This window comes from Oncorhynchus tshawytscha, linkage group LG16, assembly GCF_018296145.1.
Source record: "Oncorhynchus tshawytscha isolate Ot180627B linkage group LG16, Otsh_v2.0, whole genome shotgun sequence".
NCBI classification, from domain to species: domain Eukaryota; kingdom Metazoa; phylum Chordata; class Actinopteri; order Salmoniformes; family Salmonidae; genus Oncorhynchus; species Oncorhynchus tshawytscha.
The window spans coordinates 69304832-69321335 of record NC_056444.1 but is presented as its reverse complement, the minus strand read 5'-3'; the positions used below and the strand labels follow the sequence as shown (position 1 = coordinate 69321335).

Sequence of the window (16504 nt, the reverse complement as noted above, 5' to 3'; positions counted from 1 at the left end):
GTCCTGACCCTGATCCTGCTTGCCGCCCTGTACCTGCCTGACTCTGATTTGGATTACGACTCTTTGCCTGCCTTGACATACCTTTTGCCTGCCAATTGTCTCTGCATCTGGGTCTTAGCCTGAGATTAGGTTCTTATGAATTTATTTCAATTGACTGATTTCCTTATATGAAATGTATCTCAGTTAAGTCTTTGAAATTGTTGCATGTTGCTTTTATATTTTTGCTCAGTGTAGATGAAGGACAACATACATTTCCCAATAAGCAAAAACTGGTTGAATCAATGTTGTTTCCACTTCATTTCAACCAAAACATTTAATGTGATGATGTTGAATCAAAGTGGATAACTGATTGGATTTGAAAATCAGTGCAAGAGAATTATTTATTTTTTCAGACAAATTTTAGCCTAAGTCTAATGACATGGTGACATTTTTTGTTGATTTCACGTTGAATTCACATTAGTTGACAACTCAACCAAATGTAATTCAAAACTAGACGTTTAAATGACATGTGTGCCCAGTGGGTTGATACTTAGATTCGTTGTTAAGCCTTTGTCACGGCTGGCTAGGTGTGTAGCGAGGAATCAGGCGCAGAGAGGTCCAGGGGAAAAGTGCACTTTAATACGGCACAAAAATGAAATGCCCAACACGCAGGGCGCAAACACTGACCAACCCAAAACAACGGGTAACAAGGTCCAGAGCACTAACAACACCAACGATACAACGTGAACATCAAAATAATCCCGCACAACAAAGGGGCGGGTTCCATACGCCAAAATAGGGAAGAAAATCAAGCACACACAAAATAGGAACAGGTGTAACAAATGAGACAAAACTAACAGAAAAGAAAAAGGGATCGGTGGCGGCTGGTGACGATGACCGCCGAGCACCACCCGAACAGGCGGAGGAGCCAACTTCGGCGGGAGTCGTAACAGCCTTTGTCAAGTACTTGTTACACTGTAAAGATTAAACATCTAATCAACTTCATTTTTGGGCTTACAGAGTTGGTTTGGTTCCAGAAGACAGGGAAGAAATCAACTCTGGCTGTCGGAGCAACCAGTCCAACACCTGCTGTGTTCAATGTCACTAAGGGTCTATCTGACAAGTAAGGTATTTTTTACATATCCTTTGTGGTTCAGGGTTGGTATGATGTCGACGGATCCCCAGCAGTTGTCAATTTATGAAGTGCATATACACATTAGGCCTACAACAGAGCCATAGATTGATCTGGCTGTACTGAAGTTGCATTGCACACATGATCAGATCTGACAACGCCTGGTTGTTTTATTGTCTCAGGATGTATCATATTGAAGTGGATCCTTAGACTTTCAAATAAAATCAAATGTTATTTGTCACACACATGGTTAGCAGATGTTAATGCGAGTGTGGCGAAATGCTTCTGCTTCTAGTTCCAACAGTGCAGTAATATTCAACACTTCTCCAGGCGTTGTGAGATCTGATCATCTGTGCAATGCAAATGCCAGGCTATGTAGAAATCTATGGCTCTGTTGTAGACCTGGAACATAGCCATTTGAATTATTTCTATTGACCAGCGATATGTGAGTAAAGACCTTTAAACAGGTCAACGTTCACAAGGCCGCTGGGCCAGACGAATTACCAGTACGTGTACTCCGAGCATGTGCTGATGTAACAGTATATTAGACCGTCCCCTCGCCCATACCCGGGCGCGAACCAGGGACCCTCTGCACACATCAACAACAGTCACCCACGAAGCATCGTTACCCATCACTCCACAAAAGCCACGGCCCTTGCAGAGCAAGGGGAACCACTACTTCAAGGTCTCAGAGCAAGTGACGTCACCGATTGAAACGCTATTTAGCGCGCACCACCGCTAACTAAGCTAGCCGTTTCACATCCGTTACACTCACCCCCCTTTTGACCTCCTCCTTTTCCGCAGCAAACAGTCATCCGCGTCAACAGCATCAATATAACAGCATAACTTTAGACCGTCTCCTCGCCCATACCCGGGCGCGAACCAGGGACCCTCTGCACACATCAACAACAGTCACCCTCGAAGTATCGTTACCCATCGCTCCACAAAAGCCACGGCCCTTGCAGAGCAAGGGGAACCACTACTTCAAGATCTCAGAGCAAGTGACGTCACCGATTGAAGCGCTATTTAGCGCACACCACCGCTAACTAAACTAGCCGTTTCACATGCGTTACACTGACCAACTGTCAAGTGTCTTCACTGACATTCTCAACCTCTCACTGTCTGAGTCTGTAATACCAACAGACCACCATAGTCCTTGTGCCCAAGAACACTAAGGTAACCTGCCTAAATGACTACCGACCCGTAGCACTCACATCTGTAGCCATGAAAGGCTTTGAAAGGCTGGTCATGGCTCACATCAACACCATTATCCCAAAAACCCTAGACCCACTCCAATTTGCATACCACAGATGATGCAATCTCTATTGCACTCCACACTGCCCTTTCCCACCTGGACAAAAGGAACACCTGTGTGAGAATGCTATTAATTGACTACAGCTCAGCATTCAACACCATAGTGCCCTCAAAGCTCATCACAAAGCTAAGAACCCTGGGACTGAACACCTCGCTCTGCAACTGGATCCTGGACTTCCTGACGGCCCGCCCCCAGGTGGTAAGGGTAGGTAACAACACATCCGCCACGCTGATCCTCAACACGGGGGCCCCTCAGGGGTGCGTACTCAGTCCCCTCCTGTACTCCCTGTTCACTCATGACTGCACGGCCAGGCATGACTCCAACACCATCATTACATTTGCTGATGACACAACAGTGGTAGGCCTGATCACCGACAACGATGAGACAGCCTATGGGGAGGAGGTCAGAGACCTGACCATGTGGTGCAAGGACAACAACCTCTCCCTCAATGTGATCAAGACAAAGGAGATGATTGTGGACTACAGGAAAAGGAGGACCGAGCACGCCCCCATTCTCATCGACGGGGCTGTAGTGGAGCAGGTTGAGAGCTTCAAGTTCCTTGGCGTCCACATCACCAACAAACTAACATGGTCCAACCACACCAAGACAATCGTGAAGAGGGCTCAACAAAACCTATTCCCCCTCAGGAGACTGAAAAGATTTGGCATGTGTCCTCAGATCCTCAAAAGGTTTTACAGCTGTACCATCGAGAGCATCCTGACGGGTGGCAACTGCTCAGCCTCCGGACAGCAAGGCACTACAGAGGGTGGTGCATATGGCCCAGTACATCACCGGGACCAAGCTTCCTGCCATCCTGGACCTTAATACCAGGCGGTGTCAGAGAAGGCTCAACTCCAGCCACCTTAGTCATAGACTGTCCTCTCTGCTACCGCACGGCAAGCGGTACTGGAGCGCCAAGTCTAGGTCCAAGAGGCTTCTAAACAGCTTCTACCCCCAAGCCAACCAGACTATTTGCACCCCCCCATTTTTTTTAACCTCTATTTTACTAGGCAAGTCAGTTAAGAACAAATTCTTATTTTCAATGACGGCCTAGGAACAGTGGGTTAACTGCCTGTTCAGGGGCAGAACGACAGATTTTGTACCTTGTCAGCTCGGGGGTTTGAACTTGCAACCTTCCGGTTACTAGTCCAACGCTCTAACCACTAGGCTACCCTGCCGCAATGTTGGTTAAGGGCTTGTAAGTAAGCATTTCACTGTAAGGTGTTGTTATTTGATTTGATTTATGACGTGACCAAAGATATTGCAGAGAGATGGCGAAGCATGAGGCTGCACTCATCAGCACCCAAACACAGATACTATTAAGCATCTGCCTTTGTGCACAGGAATTAGCTTCTCTCTCTCCTGCAACATTGTTTCGCACTGTCTTTGTGTCGGCAGTTGTGCCACGGCTCATGTTTACGTCATATTACTCAATCTACATTTAAATCAAATTGGAACACATTTTAATTGCCATTTGTTTCAGGCAGTGGCAGTCCATACAAGGGGAGATGCCAGGCAATGTAAGATTATTTTCTCTTTATTCCACCAGAAGAGGCTGGTGGGAGGAACTATAGGAGGACGGGCTCATTGCAATGGCTAGAATGGAAAGATGGAACGGTATCAAATACATCAAACATATGAAAACCACGTTTGACACTGTTCCATTATTCCATTCCAGCCATTACATTGAGCCCGTCCTGCTATAGCTCCTCCCACCAGACTCCTTGTCATACCGTTTCTGTACCATACAGGGTAAATGGTATTATCACCGAAGCCTACTTCATAGAGCTCCTCCCACCAGCCTCCTGTTCATTCAACATACAGTCGAGGTTGGAAGTTTACATACACCTAGGTCATTAAAACCTGCTTTTCAACCACTCCACAAATTTCTTGTTAACAAACTATAGTTTTGGCAAGTCGGTTAGGACATCTACTTTGTGCATGACACAAGTAATTTTTCCAACAATTGTTTACAGACAGATTATTTCACTTATAATTCACTGTTTCACAATTCCAGTGGGTCAGAAGTTTACATACACTAAGTTGACTGACATTGACATAATTTGAGCCAATTGGAGGTGTACCTGTGGATGTATTTCAAGGCCTACCTTCAAACTCAGTGCCTCTTTGCTTAACATCATGGGAAAATCAAAAGAAATCAGCCAAGACCTCTGAAAAAAATATTGTAGACCTCCACAAGTCTGGTTCATCCTTGGGAGCAATTTCCAAACGCATGAAGGTACCACGTTCATTTGTACAAACAATAGTACACGTATAAACACCATGGGACCATGCAGCCGTCATACCGCTCAGGAAGGAGATGCGTTCTGTCTCCTAGAGATGAAGGTACTTTGGTGCGAAAAGTGCAAATCAATCCCAGAACAACAGCAAAGGACCTTGTGAAGAGGAAACAAGTACAAAAGCATCTATATCCACAGTAAACCGAGTCCTATATCGACATAACCTGAAAGGCCGCTCAGCAAGGAAGAAGCCTCTGCTCCAAAACCGCCATAAAAAAGCAAGACGACGGTTTGCAACTGCACATGGGGACAAAGATCGTTCTTTTTGGAGAAATTTGAAACAAACAGAATCAAATCAAATCAAATGTATTTATATAGCCCTTCGTACATCAGCTGATATCTCAAAGTGCTGTACAGAAACCCAGCCTAAAACCCCAAACAGCAAGCAATGCAGGGGTAGAAGCACGGTGGCTAGGAAAAACTCCCTAGAAAGGCCTAAACCTAGGAAGACACCTAGAGAGGAACCAGGCTATGTGGGGTGGCCAGTCCTCTTCTGGCAGTGCCAGATGGAGATTATAACAGAACATGGCCAAGATGTTCAAATGTTCATAAATGGCCAGCATGGTCAAATAATAATAATCACAGGCAGAACAGTTGAAACTGGAGCAGCACACAACTGTTTGCAACCCAACTGTTTGGCCATAATGACCATTGTTATGTTTGGAGGAAAAAAGGGGAGGCTTGCAAGCCGAAGAACTCCATCCCAACCGTGAAACACGGGGGAGGCAGCATCATGTTGTGGGGTTGCTTTGCTGCATGAGGTACTGGTGCACTTCACAAAATAGATGGCATCATGAGGTAGGAAAATGATGTGGATATATTGAAGCAACTCAAGACATCCGTCAGGAAGTGAAAGCTTGGTCGCAAATGGGTATTCCAAATGGACAATGACCCCAAGCATACTTCCAAAGTTGTGGCAAAATGGCTTAAGGACAACAAAGTCAAGGTATTGGAGTCGCCATCACAAAGCCTTGACCTCAATCCTATAGAACATTTGTGGGCAGAACTAAAAAAGTGTGTGCGAGCAAGGAGGCCTACAAACCTGACTCAGTTGCACCAGCTCTGTCAGGAGGAATGGGCCAAAATTTACCCAACTTATTGTGGGAAGCTTGTGGAAGGCTACCTGAAACATTTGACCCACGTTAAACAATTTAAAGGCAATGCTCTCAAATGCTAATTGAGTATGTAAACTTCTGACCCACTGGGAATGTGATTAAAGAAATAAAAGCTGAAATAAATCATTCTCTCTACTACTATTTTACATTCTTAAAATAAAGTGGTGATCCTAACTGACCTAAAACAGAACATTTTTAGTAGGATTAAATGTCAGGAATTGTGAAAAACTGAGTTTAAATGTGGCTAAGGTGTATGTAAACTTCTGACTTCAACTGTGCCCTTCCTCACCATCAAATCCCTCAATTGTTGTTACTCATATACTATTACAGTATATTGTAAAAATCTCTTTAAAAATCTCTTTAGTAATGTAGTTTCAGGAGACATGTCAAAAGACAAAGTGCTAAATATCTTTGGTATTCACATTACCTCTAATTTAAAAAAAGATCTGACTTTTCTTGCCACTCTGTGTAAAAAAAGATGACAAGAGAGGACTTTAATGAGACCTGCAACACCATCCTATCATGGGTGAAAGAGGCCGTTGGGACTGCTGTGAAGCCTGCCCTGGACCTGACCTGGGAAATCATCACCACTAACGGATCTTCAATATTGTCCACCCCCTCCAGCTGTTCACGAACAGAGGAATGCTCAGTTGTGATCTGTCCCTTTCCATCAAGGTATTTTGAACGTAATAGTACTCTATGGTCAGTGGTAAGAACTTTGACCTGTGTTAATTATCACATGTCATACATTGACTGTACTGCTACTCTGCTGTTCTCTGAATTGTATTTATTATGGATCCCCATTAGCTGATGCCACAGATTGTAAACGGTCATGGTCAAAACATATTGATACAACATTAGCTATGATGGGGAGAAGTCTGTCCATAATAAAGTGCTCTTCTGCCTCCTTAGCAGCATTATCAACAAGGCAGGTCATACAGGCCCTAGGTTTGTCGCACCAGGGACTACTGTTCAGTCGTGTGGTCAGGTTCCACAAAGAGGTACTTAAGGAAAATTGCAATTGGCTCAGAACAGGGCAGCATGGCTGGCCCTTAGATGTATACAGAGAGCTAACATTAATGCACACAGAGAGCAGCTACTCTTCCTGGGATCCAGCAAAATTAAGGCAGTTATACAATTTTAAAAACATTATAATACATTCACAACAGATTTCACAACACATTAAGTGTGTGCCCTCAGGGTCTTACTCTACTACCACATATCTACAACACAAAATGAATGTGTACGTTTGTGTATTGTGTATGTTTGTGTTTCTTCACAGTCCCCACTATTCCATATGGTGTATTTTTTTCAAATCTAATTTGACTGCTTGCATGAGTTACTTGATGTGAAATAGAGTTCCATTTACGCATGGCTCTTTGTAGTACTGTGCGCCTCCCATAGTCTGTTCTGGACTTGTGGACTGTGAAGAGACCTCTGGTGGCATGTCTTGTGGGGTATGCATGGGTGCCAGTAGTTCAAACAGACAGCTCAGTGCATTCAACATGTCAATACATCTCACAAATACAAGTAGTGATGAAGTCAATCTCTCCTCCACTTTGTGTGGAAACAAGTCTCTCACCGTTGCCGCTTGCTATAGACCACCCTCTGCCCCCAGCTGTGCCCTGGACACCATATGTGAACTGATCGCCCCCCATCTATCTTCAGAGCTTGTGCTGCTAGATGACCTAAACTGGGACATGCTTAACACCCCGGCCATCCTACAATCTAAGCTTGATGCCCTTAACCTCTCACAAATGATCAATGAACCTAAATATACCTCTGCTGTTTTCAACCAAGATCTCAGCGATCACTGCCTCATTGCCTACATCCGTAACAGGTCTGCGGTCAAACGACCACCACTCATCACTATCAAACGCTCCCTAAAACACTTCAGGGAGCAGGCCTTCCTAATCGACCTGGCCCGGGTGTCCCGGAAGGATATTGAACTCATCCCATCAGTAGAGGATGACTTGTCATTCTTTAAAAGTGTCTTCCTCACCATCTTAAATAAGCATGCTCCTTTCAAAAAATGTAGAACCAGGAACAGATATAGCCCTTGGTTCTCTCCAGACCTGACTGCCCTTGACCAGCACAAAAACATTCTGCATTAGCATCGAATAGCCCCTGTGATATGCAACTTTTCAGGGAAGTCAGGAACAGATATACACAGGCAGCTAGGAAAGCTTTTTCAAGCAGAAATTTGCATTCTGTAGCACAAACTCAAAAAATTTCTGGGACACTGTAAAGTCCATGGATAATAAGAGCACCTCCTCCCAGCTGCTCACTGCACTGAGGCTAGGAAACACTGTCACCACTGATAAATCCACTAAAATTGAGAATTTCAATAAGCATTTTTCTACGGCTGGCCATGCTTTCCAGCTGGCTACCCCTACCCCGGTCAACAGCCCTGCACTCCCCACAGCAACTCCCCCAAGCCTCCCCCATTTCTCCTTCACCCAAATCCAGATAGCTGATGTTCTTAAAGAACTGCAAAACCGGGACCCCTACAAATCAGCCGGGCTAGACAATCTGGACCCTCTCTTTTTTAAATTATCTGACGAAATTGTTGCAACCCCTATTACTAGCTTGTTCAATCTCTCTTTCATATCGTCTGAGATTCCCAAAGATTGGAAAGCTGCCGCGGTTATCCCCCTCTTCAAAGGGGGAGACATTCTAGACCCAAATTGCTACAGACCTACAGTGGGGCAAAAAAGTATTTAGTCAGCCACCAATTGTGCAAGTTCTCCCACTTAAAAAGATGAGAGAGGCCTGTAATTTTCATCATAGGTACACTTCAACTATGACAGACAAAATGAGGAAAAAAAATCCAGAAAATCACATTGTAGGATTTTTAATTAATTAATTTGCAAATTATGGTGGAAAATAAGTATTTGGTCACCTACAAACAAGCAAGATTTCTGTCTCTCACAGACCTGAAACTTCTTCTTTAAGCGGCTCCTCTGTTTTCCACTCGTTACCTGTATTAATGGCACCTGTTTGAACTTGTTATCAGTATAAAAGACACCTGTCCACAATCTCAAACAGTCACACTCCAAACTCCACTATGACCAAGCCAATTGCAATTTTCCTAAGTCCCTCTTTGTGGCACCTGACCACACGACTGAACAGGTGCGACAAAACTAGGGCTTATAGGACCTGCCTTGTTTATAGTGCTGTTAAGAAAGCAATCCAGGGTTACTCCAAGCAGTTTAGTCACCTCAACTTGCTCAAATTCTACGTTATTCATTACGATTTAGTTGAGGTTTAGGGTTTAGTGAATGATTTATCCCAAATACAATGCTTTTAGTTTTATAAATATTTCGGACTAACTTATTCCTTGCCACTCATTCTGAAACTAACTGCAGCTCTTTGTTAAGTGTTGCAGTCCTTTCAGTCGCTGTATTAGCTGACATGTACAGTCGTGGTCAAAAGTTTTGAGAATGACACAAATATTAATTTTCACTAAGTCTGCTGCCTCAGTGTCTTTAGATATTTTTGTCAGATGTTACTATGGAATACTTAAGTATATTTACAAGCATTTCATAATTGTTAAAGGCTTTTATTGACAATTACATGAAGTTGATGCAAAGAGTCAATATTTGCAGTGTTGACCCTTCTTTTTCAAGACCTCTGCAATCTGCCCTGGCATGCTGTCAATTAACTTCTGGACCACATCCTGACTGATGGCAGCCCATTCTTGCATAATCAATGCTTGGAGTTTGTCAGAATCTGTAGGTTTTTGTTTGTCCACCCGTCTCTTGAGGATTGTAAACAAGTTCTCAATGGGATTCATGGTCTGGGGAGTTTCCTGTCCATGGACCAAAAATATGTTTTGTTCCCCGAGCCACTTAGTTATCACTTTTGCCTTATGGCAAGGTGCTCCATCATGCTGGAAAAGGCATTGTTCGTCACCAAACTGTTCCTGGATGGTTGGTAGAAGTTGCTCTCGGAGGATGTGTTTGTACCGTTCTTTATTCATGGCTGTGTTCTTGGCAAAATTGTGATTGAGCCCACTCCCTTGGCTGAGAAGCAACCCCACACATGAATGGTCTCAGGATGCTTTACTGTTGGCATGACACAGGACTGATGGTAGCGCTCACTTTCTTCTCCGGACAAGCTTTTTTCCGGATGCCCCAAACAATCGGAAAGCGGATTCATCAGAGAAAATGACTTTACTCCAGTCCTCAGCAGTCCAATCCCTGTACCTTTTGCAGAATATCAGTCTGTCCCTGATGTTTTTCCTGGAGAGAAGTGGCTTCTTTGCTGCCTTTTTTGACACCAGGCAATCCTCCAAAAGTCTTTGCCTCACTGTGCGTGCAGATGCACTCACACCTGCCTGCTGCCATTCCTGAGCAAGCTCTGTACTGGTGGTGCCCCGATCCCGCAGTTGAATCAACTTTAGGAGACGGTCCTGGTGCTTGCTGGACTTTCTTGGGCGACCTGAAGCCTTCTTCACAACAATTGAACTGCTCTCCTTGAAGTTCTTGATGATCCGATAAATGGTTGATTTAGGTGCAATCTTACTGGCAGCAATATCCTTGCCTGTGAAGCCCTTTTTGTGCAAAGCAATGATGATGGCACTTGTTTCCTTGCAGGTAACCATGGTTGACAGAGGAAGAACAATGATTCCAAGCACCACCCTTCTTTTGAAGTTTCCAGTCTGTTGTTCGAACTCAATCAGCATGACAGAGTGATTTCCAGCCTTGTCCTCGTCAACACTCACACCTGTATTAATGAGAGAATCACTGACATGATGTCAGCTAGTCCTTTTGTGGCAGGGCTGAAATGCAGTGGAAATGTTTTGGGGGGATTCAGTTCATTTGCATGGCAAAGAGGGACTTTGCAATTAATTGTAATTCATCTGATCACTCTTCATAACATTCTGGAGTATATGCAAATTGCCATCATACAAACTGAGGCAGGAGACTTCTCAAAACTTTTGGCCACGACTGTATAGTGTTGAGTCATCCGCATACATAGACACACTGGTTTTACTCAAAGCCAGTGGCATGTCGTTAATAAAGATTGAAAAAAGTAAGGGGCCTAGACAGCTTTCCTGATTATACCTGGATTATGTTGGATACGCTTCCATTAAAGAACACCCTCTGTGTTCTGTTGGACAGGTAACTCTTTATCCACAACAAAAGTCTTTAAGGCAATGGGTGGCTACTTTGAAGAATCTTCAATATAAAATATATTTTGATTTAAAATAGATTTTGATTTGAACCAAACACTTTTTTGGTTATTACATGGTTTCATATGTGTCATTTCATAGTTTTGATGTCTTCGCTATTATTCTACAATGTAGAAAATAGTAAAAAAAAATAGAGAAAAACCCTTGAATGAGTAGGTGTGTCCAAACTTTTGACTGGTACTGTATGTATTCAAAATATATAAAAATTTGAAGAAAAAAAATTGGCAAAAGTTTTGCACTGGGTCTTTAGTAGGATTAGAGCACCAATATAGACAGTATATTCGGAAAGTATTCAGACCCCTTGAATTTTTTCACCTTTTTTTATGTTACAGCCTTATTCTAAAACTGATTAAATAGTTATTTTCCCTCATCATACTACACACAATACCCTATAATGATGAAGCGAAAACAGGTTTTTAGAAGAAACCCCCCCCGGAAATATCACATTTACATAAGTATTCAGACCCTTTGCTCAGTACTTTGTTGAAGCACGTTTGGCAGCGATTACAGCGTCAAGTCTTCTTGGGTATGATGCTACAGACTTGGTATACCTGTATTTGGGGAGTTTCTCCAATTCTTCTCTGCAGATTTCTCTCAAGCTCTGTCAGGTTGGATGGGGAGTGTTGCTGCACGGCTATTTTTAGGTTTTTGGTTTAGGTTAATTGTTAGATCTGGTTCAAGTCCGGGCTCTGCTGGGTCACCAAAGGACATTCAGAGACGTGTCCCGAATCCACTCCTGTGTTGTCTTTGCTGTGTGCTTAGGGTCATTGTCCTGTTGGAAGGTGGACCTTTGCCCCCGTCTGTGTTCCTGAGCACTCTGGAGCAGGTTTTCATCAAGCATCTCTATGTACTTTGCTCCATTCATCTTTTCCTCAATCCTGACTAGTCTCCCTGTCCCTGCTGCTGAAAAACAACCACACAGTATGATGCTGCCACTACCATTCTTCACCGTAGGAATGGTGCCAGGTTTCCTCCAGACGTGACGCTTGGCATTCAGGCCAAAGAGTTCAATCTTGGTTTCTTCAGACCAGAGAATCTTGTTTCTCATGGTCTGAGAGTCCCAAGCGGGCTGTCTTGCTTTTTACTGAGGAGTGGCTTCTGTCTAACCACTCTACCATGAAGGCATGATTGGTGGAGTGCTGCAGAGATGGTTGTCCTTTTGGAAGGTTCTCCCATCTCCACAGAGGAACTCTGGAGCTCTGTCAGAGTGAACATCGGGATCTTGGTCACCTCCCTGACCAAAGCCCTTCTCTGATTGCTCAGTTTGGCCGGGCAGCCAGCTCTAGGAAGATTCTTGGTTGTTCCAAACTTCTTCCATTTAAGAAAGTTTTAGGCCACTGTGTTCTTGGGGACCTTCAATGCTGCAGACATTTTTCTGTACCCTTCCCCAGATCTGTGCCTCGAAAACAATCCTGTCTCAGAGCTCTACAGATAATTCTTTCAACCTCATGGCTTGGTTTTTGCTCTGACATGCACTGTCAACTGTGGAATCTTATATAGACAGGTGTGTGCTTTTCTAAATCATGTCCAATCAATTGAATTTACCACATGTGGAATCCAATCAAGTTGTACAAACATGTCAAGGATTATTGGTCACGATAACAACACCCACCCGTAGCACACGTTCCAGCAGGTATATCTCACTGATCATCCCCAAAGCCAACACCTCATTTGGCCGCCTTTCCTTCCAGTTCTCTGCTGCCAGTGACTGGAACGAATTGCAAAAATCGCTGAAGTTGGAGACTTTTATTTCCCTCACCAACTTTAAACATCAACTATCTGAGCAGCTAACCGATCACTGCAGCTGTACATAATAGTCCATCTGTAAATAGCCCATCCAATCTACCTACCACATCCCCATACTGTTTTTATTTTATTTACTTTTCTGCTCTTTTGCACACCAGTATCTCTACTTGCACATTATCATCTGTAATTTTCACTCCAGTGTTAATCTGCTAAATTGTAATTATTCACTCCTATGGCCTATTTATTGCCTACCTCCTCATGCCTTTTGCACACACTGTATATATACTTTCTTTTTTCTACTGTGTCATTGACTTGTTTGTGTTATTGGCTTGTTTACTGTCTACTCCATGTGTAACTCTGTGTTGTTGTCTGTGTCACACTGCTTTGCATTATCTTGGCCAGGTCGCAGTTGCAAATGTTCACTTGTTCTCAACTAGCCTACCTGGTTAAATAAAGGTGAAATAAATAAAAAACAATAATCAATGGAAACAGGATGCACCTGAGCTCAGTTTCGAGTGTCATAGCATAAGGTCTGAATACTTAATTACATTTGAAAAAATATATATATAATTACAAAAATCTAAAAAGCATTTTTTGCTTTGTCATTATGGGGTATGGCGTGTAGATTGATGAGGATTTTATTTAATCAGTTTTAGAATAAGGCTGTAATGTAACAAAATGTGGAAAAAGGGAAGGGGTCTGATTACTTTCCGAATGCACTGTAGACATCTGTAGCGCAGGCACACAAAAAAATGTCAGTATCTCTGCTTTGGCAAAAAATGTAGTTGTATAATTAAGCAATAAGGCCAGAGGGTGTGTGGTATATGGCCAATATACCACGACTAAGGGCTGTTCTTATGCACGACACAACACAGAGTGCCTGGACACAGCCCTTAGCCGTGGTATATTGGCCATATATCACAAACCCCCAAGATGCCTTATTGCTATTATAAACTGTTTACCAATGGAATTAGAGCAATAAAAATAAGTGTTTTGTCATACCCGTGGTATACGGTCTGATATACCACAGCTGTCAGGCAATCAGCATTCAGGGCTCAAACCTTTCTCTGGGATTTGTCAACAACAAAACCCTGTCCTCAAAAATGTACATCAAAAGGTGCAAAGTTATGGGCAAAGACACATAACATCAAATTAAATATTTTTCTTGATCAAATAACATGGAAAACAACCACTTTGTGTGCAGTATTAATTTACCATCCTTACAAACCACTTGTACATTAGTGTATTGTACACAGGCTGGTCATCTAGGTTTGTACCTGTAGACTTTCCATCAGTATGAAGAAAAACAATGCACAATACAGTAATTGAGTACATTGAGACTTCAATGAGTTTTTGCTGATGTGATGATGTGGCTCAGTTGGTAGAGCATGGCGCTTGCAATGCTAGGGCTGTGGGTTCGATTGCAACAATTTCAAAGATTTTACTGAGTTACAATTCATATAAGGAAATAAGTCTATTTAAATGAATTCATTAGGCTGTAATCTATAGATTTCACAACTGGGAATAGAGATATGCATCTGTTGGTCACAGATGCCATTTAAAAAAAATGGGCCTCACAATGGGCCTCAGGACCTCGTCACGGTATCTCTGTGCATTCAAATTGCATCGATAAAATGCAATTGTGTTCGTTGTCCATAGCTTATGCCTGCCCATATCATAACCCCACTACCACTATGGGGCACTCTGTTCACAATGTTGACATCAGCAAACTGCTCACCCACATGACACAATACACGTGCCTCTGTCGTTGGGAGGCAGATTGGACATACTGCCAAATTCTCTAAAATGAAGTTGGTAGAGAAATTAACATTAAATTGTCCCCAGCACAAAGTGCACCTGTGTAAGGATCATGCTGTTTAATCAGCTTCTTGATATGCCACACCTGTCAGGTGGATGGATTATCTTAGCAAAGAAGAAATGCTCACTAACAGATATGTAAACAAATTTGTACAGAACATTTGAGAGAAATAAGCTTTTTGCGCATATGGAACATTTTGGGGATCATGAAACATGGGACTAACACTTTACATGCCCCCCCCCAATATTGCTCAACTGAAAAGAGAATTTGAACAAAAGAGCTCGAGTTTGAACATGCCAAAGTTTCTTTAGACAACTTCTGCCCTATATGTAGATGAAAGCAAGCAACAATTCTGAACTCATTGCTATGCTAACAGAACAAACCAAGTGAGCAAGCAACATTTGTTTTGGTAAATGATCTTGTGTATGTCATAAATTACATTATAGCATGTTTCAATGTCTATCTTGATATTTCAGTAGCAGATCCAAGAGTGCTTTGTTGGATGAGGTTGACGATGAACACGGTGAGTTGCCCTGTGGATCAAACAGGTCCAGGCCAAGTAGGAATGGAAGTAGACTGTTGGTGGAACCAGTAGTAGTTCTGTTAGGTGGGTCGCAAGAAGACGTCTATCAGTGCATTCAGTCTGAGATTGATGAGTCAGTAAGCAACATAATTCTCTCGTCAGAGCTTAGAGATGACAATCTGTTGAAAGCACTGAGTTCATCCAAGACTGTGAGCTCTGATATCTTTGAGGTGGCAATAAGGGACATCAACGCTGGCCTCTCTTATGTCCTCCTGCAAGCAACATGTAGCAGAAGCAGCCAAGTTGCCAGAGAGATGCTTTGCGTTGTCTCTGTGAAGTTGCTGCCGTTGTTCCCTGAGCTGACAGGAAAGGTGTTTCCCAGTGTCCCTGTAGAATTGCAGAGAATACTGGAATCGAAGTTGCCTCATGCCACAGCACAGGTTATTGTTTCTGTCATTGATACCATGATTCATCTCTGTGGAAAGGAATGCACAAGGGATACTACAGGAGGACAGGATTCTGTTAATAGCCAACTAAGTAGATTTCTACATGCTGTGTCTGACAGAATCAAAGACATGATATTGAAGATCAAATCATTTAGCCCCCAGCCTGACAAACAACCCGGAACATCCAAATCCATGGAATCTCTCCAGGACACAATGCCATACTCAAAACCCAAGCTTCTATTGTCAACCACCTCATCCATAGACCAGTCTTGCTCAAGCTTGATAAAGCTGTGCTCCTACTGTTATTCCACACCTGACTTTAACAGAGAGTTCAGTGACCTGGAACAGGAGAGACAAGTGGTTCAGTCACCTCAGCCGTCAATGTCAAGAAAGGAGGTTGTTGACATTGGAGACATTCCATCTGCAATTTGGGGCCAATCAAAAAATATGGAATTCCATAAAATAGCCTCAATGGCAGTGAGCCAGATCTTGGAAAACACTGTAAATGAGATCACCACACTTTTTGATTCCAAAATCTGCACCATTTACCAAGGGGGATCACCCTCTATAAAGCTTCCACACAACACCGGTGAGGCAGCATTTGGTGTGGTAGATATCATCTTGGAGGGTGTGCGGACTGTAATTGATGCCAACAAGGATTTATTAAATACTCTCACAGACCCTATACTCTTTTGGGAGCAAGTCCAATTGGTTTCTGACATTATCCTTCAAATGGTACAGGCTAAATTGAAGGAAATGTTCACCGTACAACTGCTCCTCAACACTGAAAGCAACATCGGATTTAGTCAACACGGTGTAGTAACCAGTGCAAAAGAGATCCTGAGCCGGATCTTGGTGAACATCAAGAAGGGACTGCCAACATGCGAGTTGAAAGGGTCCAGGGAGGCACTTGCAAAGCAGTTTTTGGACTC

General features: G+C 43.1%; 1 long non-coding RNA gene across 1 annotated transcript; it reads left to right on the top strand.

The window, feature by feature from the left end:
• The first annotated feature begins 786 nt into the window (after positions 1-786).
• Positions 787-6513, top strand: LOC121839553. Its single transcript, XR_006079000.1, has 3 exons — positions 787-1102; positions 3910-3946; positions 6320-6513. It is a non-coding gene; the product is annotated as an uncharacterized LOC121839553 (long non-coding RNA).
• Positions 6514-16504: the final 9991 nt, after the last annotated feature.